Source organism: Oncorhynchus keta, chromosome 5 (assembly GCF_023373465.1).
Source record: "Oncorhynchus keta strain PuntledgeMale-10-30-2019 chromosome 5, Oket_V2, whole genome shotgun sequence".
In the NCBI taxonomy this organism is placed as follows: Eukaryota; Metazoa; Chordata; class Actinopteri; order Salmoniformes; family Salmonidae; genus Oncorhynchus; species Oncorhynchus keta.
The window spans coordinates 2,468,970-2,492,102 of NC_068425.1; the positions used below are offsets into that span (position 1 = coordinate 2,468,970).

The following is a 23,133-nucleotide window of genomic DNA, read 5'->3' on the forward strand; positions in this document are numbered from 1 at the left end:
AGTGACTTTAGCAGCAGAGACAGAGGAGGAAAATGTAGAGAGGAGGGAGTGAAAGGATGCCAGGTCCGCAGGGAGGCGAGTTTTCCTCCATTTCCGCTCGGCTGCCTGGAGCCCTGTTCTGTGAGCTCGCAATGAGTCGTCGAGCCACGGAGCGGGAGGGGAGGACCGAGCCGGCCTGGAGGATAGGGGACATAGAGAGTCAAAGGATGCAGAAAGGGAGGAGAGGAGGGTTGAGGAGGCAGAATCAGGAGATAGGTTGGAGAAGGTTTGAGCAGAGGGAAGAGATGATAGGATGGAAGAGGAGAGAGTAGCGGGGGAGAGAGAGCGAAGGTTGGGACGGCGCGATACCATCCGAGTAGGGGCAGTGTGGGAGGTGTTGGATGAGAGCGAGAGGGAAAAGGATACAAGGTAGTGGTCGGAGACTTGGAGGGGAGTTGCAATGAGGTTAGTGGAAGAACAGCATCTAGTAAAGATGAGGTCGAGCGTATTGCCTGCCTTGTGAGTAGGAGGGGAAGGTGAGAGGGTGAGGTCAAAAGAGGAGAGGAGTGGAAAGAAGGAGGCAGAGAGGAATGAGTCAAAGGTAGACGTGGGGAGGTTAAAGTCGCCCAGAACTGTGAGAGGTGAGCCGTCCTCAGGAAAGGAGCTTATCAAGGCATCAAGCTCATTGATGAACTCTCCGAGGGAACCTGGAGGGCGATAAATGATAAGGATGTTAAGCTTGAAAGGGCTGGTAACTGTGACAGCATGGAATTCAAAGGAGGCGATAGACAGATGGGTAAGGGGAGAAAGAGAGAATGACCACTTGGGAGAGATGAGGATCCCGGTGCCACCACCCCGCTGACCAGAAGCTCTCGGGGTGTGCGAGAACACGTGGGCGGACGAAGAGAGAGCAGTAGGAGTAGCAGTGTTATCTGTGGTGATCCATGTTTCCGTCAGTGCCAAGAAGTCGAGGGACTGGAGGGAGGCATAGGCTGAGATGAACTCTGCCTTGTTGGCCGCAGATCGGCAGTTCCAGAGGCTACCGGAGACCTGGAACTCCACGTGGGTCGTGCGCGCTGGGACCACCAGATTAGGGTGGCCGCGGCCACGCGGTGTGGAGCGTTTGTATGGTCTGTGCAGAGAGGAGAGAACAGGGATAGACAGACACATAGTTGACAGGCTACAGAAGAGGCTACGCTAATGCAAGGAGATTGGAATGACAAGTGGACTACACGTCTCGAATGTTCAGAAAGTTACACAATCTCTGACCAAGGTACACAAAGTATATGGGGGCCTTTCACCAAACATGATTTATTAACCGTAATTCATATTTTAACCCTGCGGTCCTGTGGCCTGTATGCTGGAGTCAAACTCCTTCATGTTCCTATGCTAGTATATTTGTCTATTGTCCTTCCTGTGGCTCCATCAAGTCATAATGGCCAACTTCCAGAGTAATGTTCTCATCAACACTCAAAACTACTTGGTTAAATGAATCAAGGCAGGGTAACCTAGTGGTTAGAGCGTTGGACTAGTAACCGGAAGGTTGCAAGTTCAAACCCCCGAGCTGACAAGGTACAAATCTGTCGTTTCTGCCCCAGAACAGGCAGTTAATCCACTGTTCCTAGGCTGTCATTGAAAATAAGAATTTGTTCTTAACTGACTTGCCTAGTTAAATAAAGGTAAAATATGCCGTGACAATGGAAATAATGCTAATCTTTCATAGCCTTGGTGAACTGGCCCTACCAGTTTAACTACCCATGCCTCTAATAATCCTCCTTATGCACACGCCAGGGGACACTGAAACAAACACACAGGATAAAAATAGTACAGCTCATTATGGCCTGAAAGTGCAAACTCATCCTAGCATTTGAAGGAAATCAGGGACTGAGTTGGGCCACAGACAATTGAAGCAATCGATGGGAATGTGTGTTAACAAACATTTACTCAGAAATGATTCACAACCTGTCCAACATGTAAAACTTTGTTTTGTTTTGTCCACAACAACTTGTCCAACATGGTTTTGATATATGACAGTTTCTCTTGTTTCCAAAACACACGTATAATTCTCATTCCACTACACATCCCATTGTCATGCTTGATCGTAGTATATCCAGGCTGTAACAATGGAGAGATGGATGAGACCGTTTTAGTGATTTGTGTGTCATTCAGTGTCATTCAGGTCACAGATGATTACAATGACTATGATATTGCACTCATAATCATGATTCAGCCCCTCAAATAGTTGCATCATTTTATTTATAAGTTTGCTCATTTCTGCTAGCAAGCTTTGAGGTTGGTGGGAAACTTGCTCCATTTCCTCAATTGTGGTTAACAAACAAGTGAGGTATTCAAAGATCAACTGTGAAGTGTGGACACACCTGTGTAGGCCAGAGAGCCCTTTTATTCCTAATAGAAGGCTCTGGCGTAAGCTATTGCAGCAACATCGTCAAAAATAAAAGAACATGTGTGTTTCCAAAGTTTCACAATGGTACCTGTTTGTCACCAATAAGGACGGAATGTGCTCCAGCCACTTCTCTGTTCCCATCCAGTTTCTAACGCTCAGGCTTCTTAGAATGTCTTTGTGTACTGAAAAATACTCCACATACACAGAAGGGGTCTGTACCAAATTCCCTATTCCCTTTATAGTTCACTACTTTTGACCAGAGGCTTATGGTGGTTGTGCACTATAAAGGTGCCATTTGGGACCTAACCAAGGTTGATAAATTAATCATCAACGTGAGTAGTAGCTTCTTCTCCCTGTAGTGTTTTAGCTCCAGCCCAGGTGATATGATGGGATGGTCAGTATTACCACAGACATGTTTGAGTGGTGTAAGATCTGATGCATCAACTTTTACAACCCAAAGTTTGAAACAGTTCCTTCATCATTGCGCTGAGATATTGTACGATGCCTGAACCTCCACTCAAATCCAAAACGAAACGTTTGCTTTTATAAACACTTTCATTTGAAAACAAAACATTAAAATTCCAAAACAACTCAAAGGACTGCAACAACAAGTGTAAAGAGGGGTGCAGTTTAAAAAATAACCAAGGGCCACCCCACCACTGTTTTGGTAAAAATCAAAGATGGTGCTGGAGAAATGTAATCACTCAAATTCACAGACAACGCTCTGGCTACAAGGACTGACCTATAATATCAACATTCTATTTTTAACCATGTTTTGTGGCTATACTGTGCTAGTTTACAATTACATTGTTTTTATTTCTTTATTTAACCTTTATTTAAGCAGGAGAAATCCCATTGAGACCAAGGTCTCTTCTGCAAGTCGGATCCTGCATTACAAAGCAGCAAGCAATACAAACGACACAATAAGGAGTTAATGACAATTACATCAATCAAGAGAGGGAGCACAGGAAACAAAAAGGAAGACCTGGTTGAGAGAAATTCTTCACTATCAAGTACAAGTGAGGAGTGAAAACCCGCAGACACACGGCCCTCTGTGGAAAGAGTTTGACACGTGCACTATGGTGTCCAATTGTAGGGTATTCTGAAATGTGGCGTGTGAGATGCAAACAATGGAGTGGCATGTACTTGAGTGCTAGTCTGGTATTTGTATGGGTTTGTTTATGTGTTTGCAGCAGAAACAGGAAGTGAAACCATTTGGAAGGGGGCGAAACAATTGACGTGGCAGCTGCTTTTGCAGCCATAACAGCCATAGCATTCCCTTTAGAGATCGGATCAGATGCATTCGTGTGACCTTGACACTTGCAGGCAGAAATGTATGTCGGCTTCCAACAGGTTACAACAAGAGAATGGCTTCCAACAGGTTTCGCAATCAGTTTAGAATGTGAAATCATCTTACCAGGTGAAGTAAGGAGCCCACGATGCTGCCACAATGATCCAAAATTGTGCACCAACCCAAACGCGTATCTGCTATCAGTATAAATGGTAACAGTTATATCCTTAGCTAGAATAGTCAGTGCGCCCATGTCAGTGCAAACAATTCTGCAGCCTGAGCTGACAGATGTGATGGCAGTTTTGCACTCTCTAAAGTGAGTCATAGTAAGTTAGCAAAAGAGTAGCAGGGTTAAGAACAGTACAACGTTTAATAAGAGTCACATGAGACATTGTCAGCAACACATTTCCGGTCACAACATGCAGACTTGTTTACGTGCTGCGGTGCAATTTGTTGTCAACCTTACTCTGCTACCTGACAACTTTGCGGTTTTTACTTTTTAATTACCGTTTATATTTTTAGCTTTCCCTCACTCAACTTTTTTTCATTCAACTTTTTCACACCGGACGTTTTATCTGGAAATGGTGCAATCAGGACCTCCAACAGCCGAAGCTAAGTAGTAACATTAACATGATGCCTTCTAATTGCAGTCGCCATACTTAAAATATACAGGAGAACGATCGAATTACGGCGAGGATAGCTGTGCTGCAAGCCCAGCTTCGGACGCAATTGTTAAGCAACGGTAATTTCAGTGTAGGAAAGGATGAAACTGCGTCTGTCCCACCAGTAAGTCAAATCAAATTTTATTTGTCACATACACATGGTTAGCAGATGCTTGTGCTTCTAGTGCCGATAATGCAGTAATAACCAACAAGTAATCTAACCTAACAATTTAACAACAACTACCTTATACACACACAAGTGTAAAGGGATGAAGAATATGTACATAAAGATATACGAATGAGTGATGGTACAGAACGGCATAGGCAAGATGCAGTAGATGGTAACGAGTACAGTATATACATATGAGATGAGTAATGTAGGGTATGTAAACATTATATTAAGTGGCATTGTTTAAAGTGGCTAGTGATGTATTTTTTACATCAATTTTTCCATTATTAAAGTGGCTGTAGTTGAGTCAGTATGTTGGCAGCAGCCACTCAATGTTAGTGGTGGCTATTTAACAGTCTGATGGCCTTGAGATAAACAGCTTCTTTCAGTCCCTGCTTTGATGCATCTGTACTGACCTCGCCTTCTGGATGACAAACTTTTTCATTACATTTCATTATAGTACAACAGTTTGATTTGTCTAATCTTAGCAATTTCTTCTTAGCTAGCTACATAGCCGTCTTTGTATCAAAGATAATTGCATAATTATCGTATTTCGTCGTCCTAACGTAGTCTTCACTGCTATTTGCCCAGCAGCTAGCCAGCTAGCCACCTAGCAAACGCCCACCGATTAGCAGCACTGTAGTAACTATTACACTCAACTGAACGACTTGATTAGTGTAGTGTTAGCTAGCTACATAGCTGTCTTTGCTGTCTTCGTATCCAAGATAATTGTGTAGTTTAGAGTGTGTAGTCTTAGAGTGATTATCTTAATTTACCGAGGTTAGCTAGCCAGCTATTTGTCATCCTTAACGTAGGAGACTCTGCTAGCTAGCCAACAGCTAACAGCTAACAGCTAGCCAACGTCTACTGTCGTCTACGGTCGCATTCACAGGTAGTATCACATTTTCATTTCATTTCATTACAGTACAACGGTTTGATTTGTTTGATCGTAGCTAGCTACATAGCTAGCTACATAGCCGTCTTTGTATCAAAGATAATTGTGTAGTCTAGAGCGATTTTCTAGGTTAGCTAGCCAGCTATTGTCGTTCTTTTAACGCAACGTAACGTAAACAACACTGCTAGCTAGCCAGCTAGCCCCCGAATAGCAGCACTGCAGAAACTATTACACTCAACGGAACGACTTGATTAGTGTAGTGTCAACAACGCAGCCACTGCCAGCTAGCCTACTTCAGCAGTACTGTATCACTTTAATAATTTTAGTCAATAAGATTCTTGCTACGTAAGCTTAACTTTCTGAACATTCGAGACGTGTAGTCCACTTGTCATTCCAATCTCCTTTGCATTAGCGTAGCCTCTTCTGTAGCCTGTCAACTACGTGTCTGTCTATCCCTGTTCTCTCCTCTCTGCACAGACCATACAAACGCTCCACACCGCGTGGCCGCGGCCACCCTAGTCTGGTGGTCCCAGCGCGCACGACCCACGTGGAGTTCCAGGTCTCCGGTAGCCTCTGGAACTGCCGATCTGCGGCCAACAAGGCAGAGTTCATCTCAGCCTATGCCTCCCTCCAGTCCCTCGACTTCTTGGCACTGACGGAAACATGGATCACCACAGACAACACTGCTACTCCTACTGCTCTCTCTTCGTCCGCCCACGTGTTCTCGCACACCCCGAGAGCTTCTGGTCAGCGGGGTGGTGGCACCGGGATCCTCATCTCTCCCAAGTGGTCATTCTCTCTTTCTCCCCTTACCCATCTGTCTATCGCCTCCTTTGAATTCCATGCTGTCACAGTTACCAGCCCTTTCAAGCTTAACATCCTTATCATTTATCGCCCTCCAGGTTCCTCGGAGAGTTCATCAATGAGCTTGATACCTTGATAAGCTCCTTTCCTGAGGACGGCTCACCTCTCACAGTGCTGGGCGACTTTAACCTCCCCACGTCTACCTTTGACTCATTCCTCTCTGCCTCCTTCTTTCCACTCCTCTCCTCTTTTGACCTCACCCTCTCACCTTCCCCCCTACTCACAAGGCAGGCAATACGCTCGACCTCATCTTTACTAGATGCTGTTCTTCCACTAACCTCATTGCAACTCCCCTCCAAGTCTCCGACCACTACCTTGTATCCTTTTCCCTCTCGCTCTCATCTAACACCTCCCACACTGCCCCTACTCGGATGGTATCGCGCCGTCCCAACCTTCGCTCTCTCTCCCCCGCTACTCTCTCCTCTTCCATCCTATCATCTCTTCCCTCTGCTCAAACCTTCTCCAACCTATCTCCTGATTCTGCCTCCTCAACCCTCCTCTCCACCCTTTCTGCATCCTTTGACTCTCTATGTCCCCTATCCTCCAGGCCGGCTCGGTCCTCCCCTCCCGCCCCGTGGCTCGACGACTCATTGCGAGCTCACAGAACAGGGCTCCGGGCAGCCGAGCGGAAATGGAGGAAAACTCGCCTCCCTGCGGACCTGGCATCCTTTCACTCCCTCCTCTCTACATTTTCCTCCTCTGTCTCTGCTGCTAAAGCCATTTTCTACCACTCTAAATTCCAAGCATCTGCCTCTAACCCTAGGAAGCTCTTTGCCACCTTCTCCTCCCTCCTGAATCCCCCCCCCTCCCTCTCTGCAGATGACTTCGTCAACCATTTTGAAAAGAAGGTCGACGACATCCGATCCTCGTTTGCTAAGTCAAACGGCACCGCTGGTTCTGCTCACACTGCCCTACCCTGTGCTCTGACCTCTTTCTCCCCTCTCTCTCCAGATGAAATCTCGCGTCTTGTGACGGCCGGCCGCCCAACAACCTGCCCGCTTGACCCTATCCCCTCCTCTCTTCTCCAGACCATTTCCGGAGACCTTCTCCCTTACCTCACCTCGCTCATCAACTCATCCCTGACCGCTGGCTACGTCCCTTCCGTCTTCAAGAGAGCGAGAGTTGCACCCCTTCTGAAAAAACCTACACTCGATCCCTCCGATGTCAACAACTACAGACCAGTATCCCTTCTTTCTTTTCTCTCCAAAACTCTTGAACGTGCCGTCCTTGGCCAGCTCTCCCGCTATCTCTCTCTGAATGACCTTCTTGATCCAAATCAGTCAGGTTTCAAGACTAGTCATTCAACTGAGACTGCTCTTCTCTGTATCACGGAGGCGCTCCGCACCGCTAAAGCTAACTCTCTCTCCTCTGCTCTCATCCTTCTAGACCTATCGGCTGCCTTCGATACTGTGAACCATCAGATCCTCCTCTCCACCCTCTCCGAGTTGGGCATCTCCGGCGCGGCCCACGCTTGGATTGCGTCCTACCTGACAGGTCGCTCCTACCAGGTGGCGTGGCGAGAATCTGTCTCCTCACCACGCGCTCTCACCACTGGTGTCCCCCAGGGCTCTGTTCTAGGCCCTCTCCTATTCTCGCTATACACCAAGTCACTTGGCTCTGTCATAACCTCACATGGTCTCTCCTATCATTGCTATGCAGACGACACACAATTAATCTTCTCCTTTCCCCCTTCTGATGACCAGGTGGCGAATCGCATCTCTGCATGTCTGGCAGACATATCAGTGTGGATGACGGATCACCACCTCAAGCTGAACCTCGGCAAGACGGAGCTGCTCTTCCTCCCGGGGAAGGACTGCCCGTTCCATGATCTCGCCATCACGGTTGACAACTCCATTGTGTCCTCCTCCCAGAGCGCTAAGAACCTTGGCGTGATCCTGGACAACACCCTGTCGTTCTCAACTAACATCAAGGCGGTGGCCCGTTCCTGTAGGTTCATGCTCAAGGTTCAAGGTTCCGTTTTAAGACCACTATTGTTTTCACTATATATTTTACCTCTTGGGGATGTCATTTGAAAACATAATGTTAACTTTCACTGCTATGCGGATGACACGCAGCTGTACATTTCAATGAAACATGGTGAAGCCACAAAATTGCCCTCGCTGGAAGCCTGTGTTTCAGACATAAGGAAGTGGATGGCTGCAAACTTTCTACTTTTAAACTCGGACAAAACAGAGATGCTTGTTCTAGGTCCCAAGAAACAAAGAGATATTTTGTTGAATCTGACAATTAATCTTGATGGTTGTACAGTCATCTCAAATAAAACTGTGAAGGACCTCGGCGTTACTCTGGACCCTGATCTCTCTTTTGACGAACATATCAAGACTGTTTCAAGGACAGCTTTTTTCCGTCTACGTAACATTACAAAAATCAGAAACTTTCTGTCCCAAAATGATGCAGAAAAATTCATCCATGCTTTTGTTACTTCTAGGTTAGATTTCTGCAATGCTCTACTTTCCGGCTACCCGGATAAAGCACTAACTAAACTTCAGTTACTGCTAAATACGGCTGCCAGAGTCCTGACTAGAACCCCAAAATTTGATCATATTACTCCAGTGCTAGCCTCCCTACACTGGCTTCCTGTTAAGGCAAGGGCTGATTTCAAGGTTTTACTGCTAACCTACAAAGCATTACATGGGCTTGCTCCTACCTATCTTTACGATTTGGTCCTGCCAAACAAACCTATACATACGCTATGGTCACAAGACGCAGGCCTCCTAATTGTCCCTAGAATTTCTAAGCAGATGGAGGCAGGGCTTTCTCCTATAGAGCTCCATTTTTATGGAATGGTCTGCCTACCCATGTAAGAGATGCAGACTCGGCCTCAACCTTTAAGTCTTTATTGAAGACTCATTTCTTCAGTAGGTCCTATGATTGAGTGTAGTCTGGCCCAGGAGTGTGAAGGTGAACGGAAAGGCAACGAACCGCCCTTGCTGTCTCTGCCTGGCCAGTTTCCCTCTCTCCACTGGGATTCTCTGACTCTAACCCTATTACAGGGGCTGAGTCACTGGCTTACTGGTGCTCTTCCATGCTGTCCCTAGGAGGGGTGCGTCACTTGACTGGGTTGAGTCACTGACGTGGTCTTCCTGTCTGGGTTGGCGCCCCCCTTGGGTTGTGCCGTGGCGGAGATCTTTGTGAGCCACACTCGGCCTTGTCTCAGGATGGTAAGTTGGTGGTTGAAGATATCCCTCTATTGGTGTGGGGGCTGTGCTTTGGCAAAGTGGGTGGGGTTATATCCTGCCTGTTTGGCCCTGTCCGGGGGGTATCATCGGATGGGGCCACAGTGTCTCCTGACCCCTCCTGTCTCAGCCTCCAGTATTTATGCTGCAGTAGTGTATGTGTCGGGCGGCTAGGGTCAGTCTGTTATATCTGGAGTGTTTCTCCTGTCTTATCCAGTGTCCTGTGTGAATTGAAGTATTCTCTCTCTAATTCTCTCTTTCTTTCTTTCTCTCTCTCTCTGAGGACCTGAGCCATAGGACCATGGTTCTATTATTTGACCATGGTTGTCATATATGAACATTTGAATCTCTTGGCCATGTTCTGTTATAATCTCCACCCAGCACAGCCAGAAGAGGACTGGCCACCCCTCATAGCCTGGTTCCTCTCTAGGTTTTGTCCTTTCTAGGGAGTTTTTCCTAGCCACTGTGCTTCTACACCTGCATTGCTTGCTGTTTGCGGTTTTAGGCTGGGTTTCTGTACAGCACTTTGATATATGAGGCGGCAGGGTAGCCTAGTGGTTAGAGCGTTGGACTAGTAAAATAAAGGTTAAAATGTTGTTGTTTTTTAAATCAGCTGATGTAAGGCTATACAAAATAAATGTGATAATGCAAGGAGCCATGCTGGAGTCAGAAGGGTGGTTCGTGCTGTGAGATAAGAACATGGACAGCGTGAGGAACTTGAATGATTAATGAGCACATTGCAACAATAACACAAGCTAACACTGCTTCTGGTGCAGCCACTACAGCCCTGAGGCAACATACAACCCTCTTATCACACTGTCTTTTAGAATAGTAAGCAACAAGCTGTTTCTTCCCACCATGGTCCTGAGCGAGGACAGATGACATGAAACATTTTTTCCTCTCAAACAGATTAAATGTTTTAGACTGATCTGGCAATCCTAAAGAAGAGAGGTACGCAACTGTTTCAATTTGTCCAGTGCCTGCAGTCCTTCCGGTTTCCACTTTATCTGATCATTCATCGCCATCTTGTGGCCGTGAATGAGATCAGAAAGTGACTTCAGCATAATCAGGTCGCCAGGCTCTGCAATAGCCTGCCATTCCTGTGTGTCATCATGTGCTGTTTTGTAACTGGTTGTGGTATGGAGTATGGATGGGTATCATTAAGATTTTAATGGTATTACTACTCTTACCAGTACTGCTTATCGATCTGGTACTTTAACGGTATTCTTATCGGTTCTTTTTTTACAAAATAAAAACAGAACCCAGGTTAAGAACAGAATTACCATTTATTTTCTGAAATGTAAAATAAATAAAAACAAACAATTATTTACAGCAAAAGAAACAGCAATGTTTTGAACAAGTCACTATTATAGACTCGAATGTTGTGATGATGGAAATGTAAAACAAATTAAATAAACATTATTTTCCTGCAAAATAAAATACAGTGGGGCAACACGGGTGGGGCATGCAGGTAGGCTGCAAAAGGACTAACAGTTCTTAGCAGTTCTTCTGGAGAAAGATCAACATATTTGCCTTCTCTGGCAGAAGTCGGGACCTCTCCTGGCTTATTGTGTTCCCTGCAGCCGAAAATACCCTCTCGCTAGGTGTGGAGGAGGCTTGAGCACAGAGGTCGCTTGCTGCAATGTTTGTGAGGAGGGGCAGAGTAGCTCTCTTCTCCCACCACCACATTACAGGATCTTCAGCCATGGAGATGGGAGGCCTTTGTAGAGCTCCACCTCGAGGTCAACACGCTTGCTGATGGTGAGGGACGAGGTGTCCTGTTGGATCGTCAACCTCAACTCCCGGTCCTCCTCTGAGAACAGCTCCTCCAAGGCACTCCTTGTTTTGTACAATGGAGGGACTGTCTCCTCTCCTTCTCCTTCAGCCTTCTCCTCCTGTTGCTCTGTGTCCGTCTGCTCCGGCTCCTCTGACAGCCCTAGTGTTGCTCCTTTCACATTGGCCTCAACAGTTGCCTTCCTCAGCCTGACCCAGGTGGCAATCACTCACAGGCCTCCCTTTAAATCTGGGGTCCATTGCTGTGACCTCATGCAGGAAGACTTGAAGTTCCACATCCTGATAGTGCTCGGAGAGGTTCTCCCACACCTTCTCTTTGATGGTTGCCACAAACGTTGTATCTTCGTGATTCACAGTGAAGTGCTCTCTCAGTTTTTGGAGGATGGGTATGATCTGCCCATATTGAACTGAACATTTACATTTAAAAAACAAAGAGAATTGACGAAACCGAAACAGTCCTGTCAGGTGAAGAACACTAAACAGAAAACAACTACCCACAAAACATACGTAGGGAAAAAGCTACCTAATTATGGTTCCCAATCAGAGACAACGATAGTCAGCTGTCCCTGATTGAGAACCATACCCGGCCAAAACAAAGAAATACAAAACATAGAAAAAAGAACATAGAATGCCCACCACAAATCACACCCTGACCAAATCAAAATAGAGACATTAAAAGCTCTCTAAGGTCAGGGCGAGACATTCGGGGGCCCATTTATCAATGGAAGTCATTTTGTCGATTTTCTGCGCTGCCAGATTCAATGTGTTGTAACGGTTTTGACTTGAGGTTATTATTTATAGGGGTGCCAGGTAGGTTGTGCCTACCAGAGAAAACATTGGTTTCTCCTTTTAGTTTGGGTGGGAATGAGTCCCATCTGGTCCGTCAAGTCTACACCAATACAAAGGACTTATGTAAAAGTCAGGATGGAAATAAACTTTTCATAAACCCTTAAAACATTGGAAAGAACTTCAAAAACAACTATATTCTGTTGCGTGGGTTGTATTAGCAACAACAATGATTACACACACACATATAATAATATCACAATGAGTTCTGGTTCCTCCAGAAATGTCCTGTACCTCGGGCTAAAAAGAGTCCAGCCCGGTAAAGGAGTTTGAACTCACTTTTGTCACGCAATGTTTGTCCGTTCATTCAGTGTAGCGTAAACCCAGTACTAAACATACAATCAATATAACAATAATTTTACCACAGAACTTTAAAGCGTATCAACTCTTACTAAGTCCTCAACTACAACTAACTACATAAATCATCACAGTATACCTCACATCAAAACAAATGAAATACCGTATACAAAAAGGTTGTAGGGCCACGGAGAGGTGTAGTCCACGGACGCAAAGAGTGGATCCGATCCTGGGTAAACTATCTTAGGCTACAAAACAAACGGAATAGAGAAGCTTTGGGAACTGAGGGTTGAACACATCCGCAGTCACGTCTCCATCACAACCCCACTTTTGCGCAGCTGATGCTGGCTACTTAATTAGGAATTAAAGGGAAAGCGTCCTATTGGAAGGAGCTGCACTGAGACGGTTCAGAAAAATTCAGGGCCGTCACAGTGTGCGCAAAGCATCCTATTTTTAGAATGTGTAGCCTCTTGATGGCAACATCCATATTGCCATCATTATCAACAGTCACAGCTATAATCTTGCTCGGATCTATCTAAAACTCTTCCGGAATGTTTGAGATCTCCTCTGTCACTACTTCGCCAGTTTGCGATTTGTACACTGCCCTGGTGTGGAGGACCTTCTGTTTTACACGGCCCTGGCTTGTGTAGTGCACTGTAACAGTGACATAGTGGTCCTGGCAGAGGCTGGTCCACCCGTCTGATGTGATGGCCAGCTTTGGCACGTCCTTCAGCTCAGTGATCACATTGGCCTTTTCTACACCACACCAGAACTAACGTGTCATTGATGTAACTCCTGGTAGGAGGGGTATATTTGGGGTTGAGTGACTTGCTCATCTCCCTACAGTAAAAATAAAGAGTTTTCATGTGTTGAATTATCATTATTGAATTATTGTGTTGTTGTGTATTGTATTGTGGAGTGATGGGACTAACATACAACCCTGTTATACTACTATATCCTACAAAATTAATACAACTCGATATATACTGACAGACTGTTCCATTAAGCCCTTGGACTCCACTGTTTCAAAGGGGTGTAGGCCTTTCACCATGAACTTGGTCATGGCTAGGTGGCACTCATTCAACCTCTCCTCAGTCATCCTCCCACTAGCTGCCAGCATGAAGTGGCTTTGGGCTTGTCTTTGGCTTGGACCAGTGGTATTAGAGGGAGGAGTGGGTTGGTTCATTGTAGCTGCAATTTTAACAAAAAAGTTGCAAAATCTTTAAATGGGTGATTGAATTTATGGGTGATTGAATTTACCCATAGCTACTTTTGATCATGAACCCTTGTTCGCACAATTTAGTTAACTCCGTGTGTGGGCTCTAGGTTGCTAGAATACAGTTGAAGTCGGAAGTTTACATACATTTAGGTTGGTGTCATTTAAACTCCTTTTCCAACCACTTCACAAATGTCTTGTTCACAAACTTTAGTTTTGGTAAGTCGGTTAGGACATCTACTGTGTGCATGACACAAGTAATTTTTCCAACAATTGTTTACATACATATTATTTCACTTATAATTCATTTTATCACAATTCCAGTGGGTCAGAAATGTACATACACTAAGTTGACTGTGCTTTTAAACAGCTTGGAAAATTCCAGAAAATTATGTCATGGCTTTAGAAGCTTCTGATAGGCTAATTGACATAATTTGAGTCAATTCGGGGTGTACCTGTGGATGTATTTCAAGGCCAACCTTCAAACTCAGTGCCTCTTTGCTTGACATCATGGGAAAATCAAAAGAAATCAGCCAAGACCTCAGAAACAAAATTGTAGACCTCCACAAATCAGGTTCATCCTTGGGAGCAATTTCCAAATGCCTGAAGGTACCACGTTCATCTGTAAAAACAATAGTACGCAAGTATAAACACCATGGGACAAAGATCATACTTTTTGGAGAAATATCCTCTGGTCTAATAAAACAAAACTAGAACTGTTTGGCCATAATGACCATCGTTATGTTTGGAGAAAAAAGGGGGAGGCTTGCAAGCCAAAGAATACCATCCCAACCGTGCAGCACGGGCGTGGCAGCATCATGATGCTGCAGGAGGGACTGGTGCATTTCACAAAATAGATGGCATCACGAGGAAGGAAAATTATGTGGATATATTGAAGCAACATCTCAAGACATCAATCAGGATGTTAAAGCTTGGTCGCAAATGGGTCTTCCAAATGGACAATGACCCCAAGCATACTTCCAAAGTTGTGGCAAAATGGCTTAAGGAGAACAAAGTCAAGGTATTGGAGTGGCCATCACAAAGCTCTGACCTCAATCCTATAGAACATTTGTGGGCAGAACTGAAAAAGCGTGTGCAAGCAAGGAGGCCTACAAACCTGACTCCGTTGCACCAGATCTGTCAGGAGGAATGGGCTAAAATTCACCCAGCCTATTGTGGGAAGCTTGTGGAAAGCTACCCGAAACGTTTGACCCAGGTTAAACAATTTAAAGGCAATGCTACCAAATACTAAGTGAGTGTATGTAAACTTCTGACCCACGGGGAATGTGATGAACGAAATAAAAGCTGAAGTAAATCATTCTCTCTACTATTATTCTGATATTTCACATTATTAAAATAAAGTGGTTATCCTAACTGACAGGGAATTTTTACGAGGATTAAATGTCAGGAATTGTGAAAAACTTAGTTTAAATGTATTTGGCTAAGGTGTACAGGTATGTAAACTTCTGAATTCAACCGTACATACTTAACGTAGATTGAGCAACGAGAGATGAAGTACGAGCTAGGCAAACTTTCGATAGATGTTTGGACAGATTGCTCATGTTTCCGCCCTTACAAGCAAAAGTCTTGTTGCACTTGTGGCAATGAGCATTGTCAGCATCGACTCTGGTGAAGTGTAACCACACATTTGAACATTTAGCTCTCTCCGCCGTTGTCACTAATTAAGAGCAGGGTGCTGTGTGTGCTGTAGCGTGTTGGAGACACAGGCTTCGCGCAAGAGAGATCTCTTCTGGATTGGGAATAGTGAAAATGCTTCATAGATAAACGTCTTAATATTGTTGCAAATTAGAAATGGTTGGTGAGATAAAATGTGAAAAATAATGTTTATATAGCAAAATAAATAGGAAATGTATTTTCTTAATTTCTCCAGTACCGAAAGCAGAACCGATTAACGTCGGAGCTTATCTATAATACGATCTTTCATAATTTAGCCCCGGGGCTCATTTAATATCAGGTTTCGGTACCCATCCCTAGTATCGAGAGAATTGCAGCCACACACTCCAAACCCAATTTCCTACCATTAGGTGTAATGTCATGTCCCATATATTTATCTGTTTGGGAGACAAGTTGGAACTTTTTCTTAGAAACGTTGTGGCCATTTTCAGCAAGAAACACTAACAGAGCTCTGGTGTCGACTTTGCATGCTTGTTGTGTTTCAGAACACAGTAACAGGTCGTAAACATACTATATTAACATACTCCCAGCGGGGGTATGAAACCCTCTAAATTTTGCACCAAAGCAGCAGAAAATACCGCCGGAGATTCCAAGTAACCTTGGTGGCAGACAGTCCAAGTCCAACACTTGTTTGAGAATGTAAACTGTTTTTCTGGTGCGATGGGAATGCTAAAGAAAAAAGCATTAGCCAAATCAACAACTGAAAACCATTTAGCCGACACCGGGACAGCAGACAGAGTTGTAATGGGGTTTGGCACAACAGGAGCCCTTGCATAAACTGCATCGTTAACAGGTCTGAGATCTTGTACAACACACCAATCACCTGAGGCTTTTTGGACAGGAAGAATAAGGGTATTACAGGGAGAGTCTGGACAAGGCACAATAGCTCCTCTTTCCACCAATGAAGCATCAACAGGGATGATCCCCTTGACTGCTTCCTGACTTAGGAGATGAGTTCTGATTGGTCTGTGTGTGCCCTTAGGTGTGAGTAAATGGTTCACCCCCCATTGTCATACTTATCTTTAGCCCACAGAGAGTCCGGGAGACCAATCAACAAGGGTGATTGATTCTCCACGGAAATAATCTGTTTCGTTGGTTTGGTGCTATCAAGGCCATGTACACCTCATTGAACATGTACAGCCCAAAAAATTGAACACACAAAGTATGTATGCTGGGAGAGAATTTAGACCCATCTGCTCTAAGTTCCCAATCAGTGACCTGCAAGACAGACTCCAACCAAATACCAGTATCCCCCCAAGCAACATGTGTTTTAACTACCGATACATGTGGCATCCTGTCACTAAATATATAAAACAAAGCCTGTCAATTTAACACTTAAAGCACAAAATTGGGGCCCACTATAAATGTCACTGCAATGTAAGCTCTCTTGGGGTGTGGTCCCTTCCAAGCAATTTTGTTCATAATCTCTTGTCAATGGTGAGAAACCAGCGTCTCCACTTCTCCAAAGCCATCTTCACCACGAGAAGCTCACGAATTCCCACATCGTAGTTCCTCACCGAGGCAGTGAGGTGATGGGAGATGAAGGCGCAGGGATGTAACTTGAGGTCCAGGGCAGAATGCTGGGACAGGACAGCCCCCACTTCGACATCCAAAGCATCAGCCTCCACCACGAACTGACGGGTCAGGATGAAGCAAGATAGGAGCAGTGGTGAAGCGCTGCTTGAGGTCCCAGAACACCCAGTCAGCAGCTGGGGACCATGTGAACAGAACCTTGGAAGAGGTGAGGGCAGACACCGGTGAAGCCAGGGGGCTGTAACCCCAGATAATGCGGTGATAGAAGTTTGAAAGTCCCAGGAAACATTGCAGCTGCACTCTGGACGTAGGCTGGGACCAGTCCACCACCTCTTTCACCTTCCCGGGATTCATCTGTACATTCCCTGCAGCGATGATGTAACCAAGGAAGGAGATCTCCTCTTTCACTAAAAGATGGATCTCTAGGAGGCGCTGGAGGACCTGTCGGATGTGGAGCACGTCTTCTTGGGCTGAGTGGGAGAAAATGAGGATCTCATCGAAGTAGACAAAAATGAACCGGTTCAACATGTCATTAACCAGGGCCTGAAACACAGCAGGGGCGTTCGTAAGTCCAAATAGCATGACCAGGTATTCGTAGTGGCCGCTGGCCATGTTGAAGGCTGTCTTCCAATCGTCCCCTTCCCATATCAACACCAGATCGTAGGCATTCTGCAGGTCCAATTTGAGGAAAACGATAGCCGCCTGGAGTGGCTCGAAGGCCGAGGCCGAGGCCGAGGCGATGAGTGGTAGTGAGTAGCGGTTCTTCATCGTAATGTCATTGAGGCCCCGGTAGTTGATGCACGAGCGCAGGGTTTTGTCCTTCTCCGCGAAGACGAACCCAACACCGGCAGGGGAGGCAGAAGGACAGATACACTTTGCAGCTAGAGAGTCCTCGATGTTGGTCTCCATAGCCTTGGTCTCAGGACCCGACAAAGAGTATAGTTGTCCCTGGGGCGGTGTGGTGCCTGGGAGAATGTCGATCCCGCAGTCATAGGGTCGGTGTGGAGTGGCCTGGGCAGAATGGGCTCCAGCCCATAATGGCACCAGCAGTCCAGTCTATGAGGGGATTGTGTTGCTGGAGACAAGATAATCTCAATAACATGGGAACCTGAGGAGACTTAATCAGCATAAATTGGATTGCCTCGCTGTGGTTCCCTGACACTCGTAAGTTGATGGGAGTGGTATTGTGATTGACCTGGCCTATAAGACCCAGATGCAGACAGCTAGAGTCACAAGTGTTTACTGACCCAAGCAGGGGGCAGTCAAAAGACAGGTCAAAGGCAGGTATAGGTCCGAAATCTAGGGCAGAGTCAATAAGGTACAGAACAGCAGGCAGGCTCGGGGTCAGGACAGGCAGAGGGTTGTAAACGCGTCAGAGTCAGGCAGGTACAGAATGGCAGGCAGGCTCGGGGTCAAGGTAGGCAGAATGGTGAGAACCGGGGAACTGGGGAACATATCTTGAGAAAGCAGAGAGACGGGAAAACACGCTGGTAAGACCTGATAAGATGAACTGGCAACAGACAAACAGAGAACACAGGTATAAATAAAATGGGGATAATGAGGAAGATTGGTGACACCTGGAAGGGGGTGGAGACGAGCACAAAGACAGGTGAAACAGATCAGGGTGTGACAGTTCTGCCGAAATGTCCCTGTTTTCCGCAGTTGTGACAAGCAAAGATCCTGTCCTGTTGTTGCTGTTCCCTGGCCCCCCGTCAGCACTGGCTCCCCCTCCTCTTCCTCTACCCCTTCCCCTCTGTCCATCATTTTGATGTCTTCCCTAAGCCTACCACTGCTGGCCCTGTCCTTGATAAAAAGCCAGGTGTGCAGCTTGTAACTTCACTCCTCCCTTTTCTATTCTCTGTTTTGTCTTGTCTACTTGAGACAGTTTTTGCCTCTCAGCATGTTTACAGTGTTCAATAACCGCTTGAAGACTGGTAGTTTCCCAGCCAATGCAGGTAATTTCAACCTGTTTACCAAGGGCTGGCAAAAGTCCATTCATTAGGGCAGCCTTCAATAGTCTGTCATAGTCATCATTTTGGCGGCCATCAGTCATTGGTTTGAGCCCATTATGCTTACGGTAGCAAGTCTCCAGCCTATGTCTGTAGTCTTCCAACGACTCTTTAGGTTTCTGCGTGCAACTATAGATAGCTTCCCAATTGGTCATGGGGGGGTAATGTTATTTTATGCGATCACACAGTGTAGTTAGTTGGGTAGGCTCCACCCTTTTCCCATTGGTAGTTTTCATCAAAGCCTCCCTCCACGTCAGCCCATCGCAGCCTCATCTTGATACGGCAAATGTGCACAATCTCAGCTGCAGATGGCTTGTACAGCCGGGCCAACCTGATTAGCTGTGTGGTAAAATCACCAGCGTCCTTTGTACGATCCGGAAGTTCTTTAGCGATGTCCTTCATTTCGTCCTGTCTTCAAGTCTTCTGGATGTCGAAGAGCGGGTACCATTCGTCATGGCCCTCCTCACCATCCACAGGTCGTGGTTGTGGATTAGTGGACATTACCAGAGGTGTCTGTAGAAAGGTTGTGTTTGGGTCACCTTTTTTACCTGTTCTGGTCGTGACCGTTGCTGAGCGAGCTGCTGTCGGACAATCAGGGCTGGTGCTGGTGCAGTGGATACAGGGGTATAATGGGGGGTGGAAAGTCATTATCATCATCATCCCTGTTTCTCCTTCTATTCTTATCTTCCTCCAACTGTTTCTTCTTCTTACCTTCTTTCACCATTATTCCTTTAACTTTGTCTGACTGTCTTTCGGCTTCCCCCTCCCACTTTCTAAATTTACCCCAATCTATTAGACATATCTTGCCTTTCCTGGTTTCCTCAAACTTCTGTAAGTTCTTTCTACATTCTCTTAATTACACTCAATGTGCCTTTCAAGGGATAATCTAAAGGCTATGAAGTCTTGAATTAATTTAATTTAGAACTAAGTATTAGAGCTATTTAGTTTTGTTAAAAGCATCATCATAACATTGTGATTTGTTATGTATATAATAATCCATGGCACATGTCCAGTAAAGTGCAGTATGACTATCTAATAGTTCAGTGCATGTTGGCTACTTGCCATTTTGGCTCACAGATACCGTAGAATAGACTATAATCTTTGGGGAAAGTCAAGTGTGCGACTACAGTCATATTCATCTGGATATTAATATGTAACACTGTTACACATGCCCAGACAACTTTCAACAGAAAATCGTGCATTTCGCAACTTCAATAACAGTGCTGTTTGAATGAACAGATATTGTCCAGAAAATGCTATGGATACAAAAACAATTGTGACAGCAAAAATATATTTTATTGATTGACTTTGACATAGTAAAGAAAAACAAAGGGGAAGTTGTAAACATTCATAATTCAAGTGACCGGAGATGAAGGCTCCCTGAGTTCAACGTTGGCTTTGACACACTCTGACACACTCTGCTTTGACACACTCTGACACACTCTGCTTTGACACACTGCCAGTCACTGACTTTTGGTTAGTTGGAAGTTACGGAAAGGGCTTGTCAATGGTTGCCATTGAGTTGCTTAGTGTCAATCCCAACCCAACAGGAGGACAAAGGAGAGGGAGAAGAAGGGGAAGAGAGAGAAGGAGCAGTGGGCCATGGAAGCTCCACTGCTGGCACCAGCTGAGGCGGGGGATAGGAGGGTTCCCAAATTGTTAGCCAGGAAGTTCTTAAAGCGGGAGGTTTTGGTGAAGACTTGGATGGTGGAGGCGCGAGGACTCTGGCTCCAGCTTGATTTGCTAGTGCTAGTGGAGTTGCTGCTTGTGGCGTTGCTGCTATCGACAGTCAACACAGCAGTCTGAAACCATGAGTTGCCCTGCTTACACATCAGAGGACCACCCACATCACCCTATGGGGAGAGAAGCAGAGAAAAACATGGGTTAATATGGTCATACTGTTATGTGCTTATAACAACATGTTGCAAGCAAAATAGTAAGACCGACAGATTTATAGATCAACTGTGCCATACCTGCAGTAGTGTCACAGGTCCGGTGCAAATGTTGTCCGAAGATGAAACATTCACGCATTCCACCACAGAGGTCTGGAACTCCTGCAGGACTTGCTCAGCTGAGGACATAAAGAGAGAGAGTTTATTAATTGTCCTACCAATTTGCACGCACGCACGCACGCACGCACACACACACACACACACACACACACACACACACACACACACACACACACACACACACACACACACACACACACACACACACACACACACACACACACACACACACACACACACACACACACACACACACACACACACTCCTAAGGTTGTATCTTTCCGGAAACAATCCCTAGCCAGCCCCTACCCTAAGCATTTGTGTACATCCGAGAGGCCTGGATAGGGTGTAAGCAATATGTTAAATCCCACCTATCGTATCAAAGGACCCACAGCAATTCCCTTGCTTTTCCAATTCTTTCAGATCTATAGAGCTTGTTACTGAACAGGCACATTTCTAACAAACACACAAAGACAGTTGTCCATCCACTCACCCCCACCCTGGCCAGTGCCCCAGCCAGCCACCCAGCACTTAGTCCCTGTGCTGAAGGTGCTGGTTCCCTGGTCCACACAGATAGGCTGGATGTAGTTAGATAACTTGGGTTGGCTGGCCAGTCGGAGGATGGCCACGTTGTTGCCCGTCAAGTTGCTCATGGTGATGTTGATGACGTTCAGGGTTACCTCGTTAGGGTTGGAGCCGTTTTGCTTCAGACGACCCAGGATCACGGTCCATTGAGAGGCGTTGGGCTGGCTGGAGAGGTAGAATAAGTTGTGTGTTTAGCGAGGGACACAAAACTCTTCATTCTGATTGCCGTCTTATGAAATGCTTATGAACTGCTTATAAATGTGATATGTCGGGGGTATGCACGTGTTATGAAGAATGTGTTATTACCTAGGTAGACACACGTCATACAATATCTACATTTTTGGGCGACCCCTAAAATCGCATAGAAATGTGAGTTATAGATCTGTCATTCCCGTCGAAAGCAAGTCTAAGAAACGGTAGATCTGTTGCATGTATGCTATTTCTATGCTTCCCGTTCTGAAGTTTCTGTGTCTTTTACTTTCAGTTTCGTACACGCATTTTAAACAGCAGAATATACAATATTTTTGGTTATGGAAAATATATTTCACTGTGGTTTGGTTGGTACATTGATTGTCTACACAATGACTGCTTGTTTTGTCACAAACTGAAATTAGGCAAACAGTGGCGCGATTTCTGCATAGTGGATCTCTCTTTAGTATGGATGTTGTCATCATTTTGAATGCAATTAATGATCGTAGCAAGTTGATATTTTCTTACTTGAAGTTGTTGACATACACTACAGGTCAAAGTTGTAGAACAACTACTCACTCAAGATTTTATTTTTACATTTTTTTACATTGTAGAAAACTATGAAATAACACGTATGGAATCATGTAGTAACAAAACAAAGTGTTCAAAACCTCTTACGGATCTCTACAGATCGGTGTCTCACCCATGGGAAGGTTGAGCTAACGTAGGCTAATGCGATTAGCATAAGGTTGTAAGTAAGAAGAACAATTCCCAGGACATAGATACAGTGCCTTGCGAAAGTATTCAGCCCCCTTGAACTTTGCGACCTTTTGCCACATTTCAGGCTTCAAACATAAAGATATAAAATTGTATTTTTTTGTGAAGAATCAACAACAAGTGGGACACAATCATGAAGTGGAACGACATTTATTGGATATTTCAAACTTTTTTAACAAATCAGAAATTGAAAAATTGGGCGTGCAAAATTATTCAGCCCCTTTACTTTCAGTGCAGCAAACTCTCTCCAGAAGTTCAGTGAGGATCTCTGAATGATCCAATGTTGACCTAAATGACTAATGATGATGAATACAATCCACCTGTGTGTAATCAAGTCTCCGTATAAATGCACCTGCTCTGTGATAGTCTCAGAGGTCCGTTAAAAGCGCAGAGAGCATCATGAAGAACAAGGAACACACCAGGCAGGTCCGAGATACTGTTGTGAAGAAGTTTAAAGCCGGATTTGGATACAAAAAGATTTCCCAAGCTTTAAACATCCCAAGGAGCACTGTGCAAGCGATAATATTGAAATGGAAGGAGTATCAGACCACTGCCAATCTACCAAGACCTGGCCGTCCCTCTAAACTTTCAGCTCATACAAGGAGAAGACCGATCAGAGATGCAGCCAAGAGACCCATGATCACTCTGGATGAACTGCAGAGATCTACAGCTGAGGTGGGAGACTCTGTCCATAGGACAACAATCAGTCGTATATTGC

At 45.3% G+C, this 23,133-nt stretch overlaps 1 protein-coding gene across 2 annotated transcripts in view; it reads right to left on the minus strand.

The window, feature by feature from the left end:
• Positions 1–23,133, minus strand: part of LOC118384267 (transmembrane protease serine 9-like) — a 49,832-nt gene that overhangs the window by 15,182 nt on the left and 11,517 nt on the right. The gene's annotated exons all lie outside the window — the stretch shown is intronic.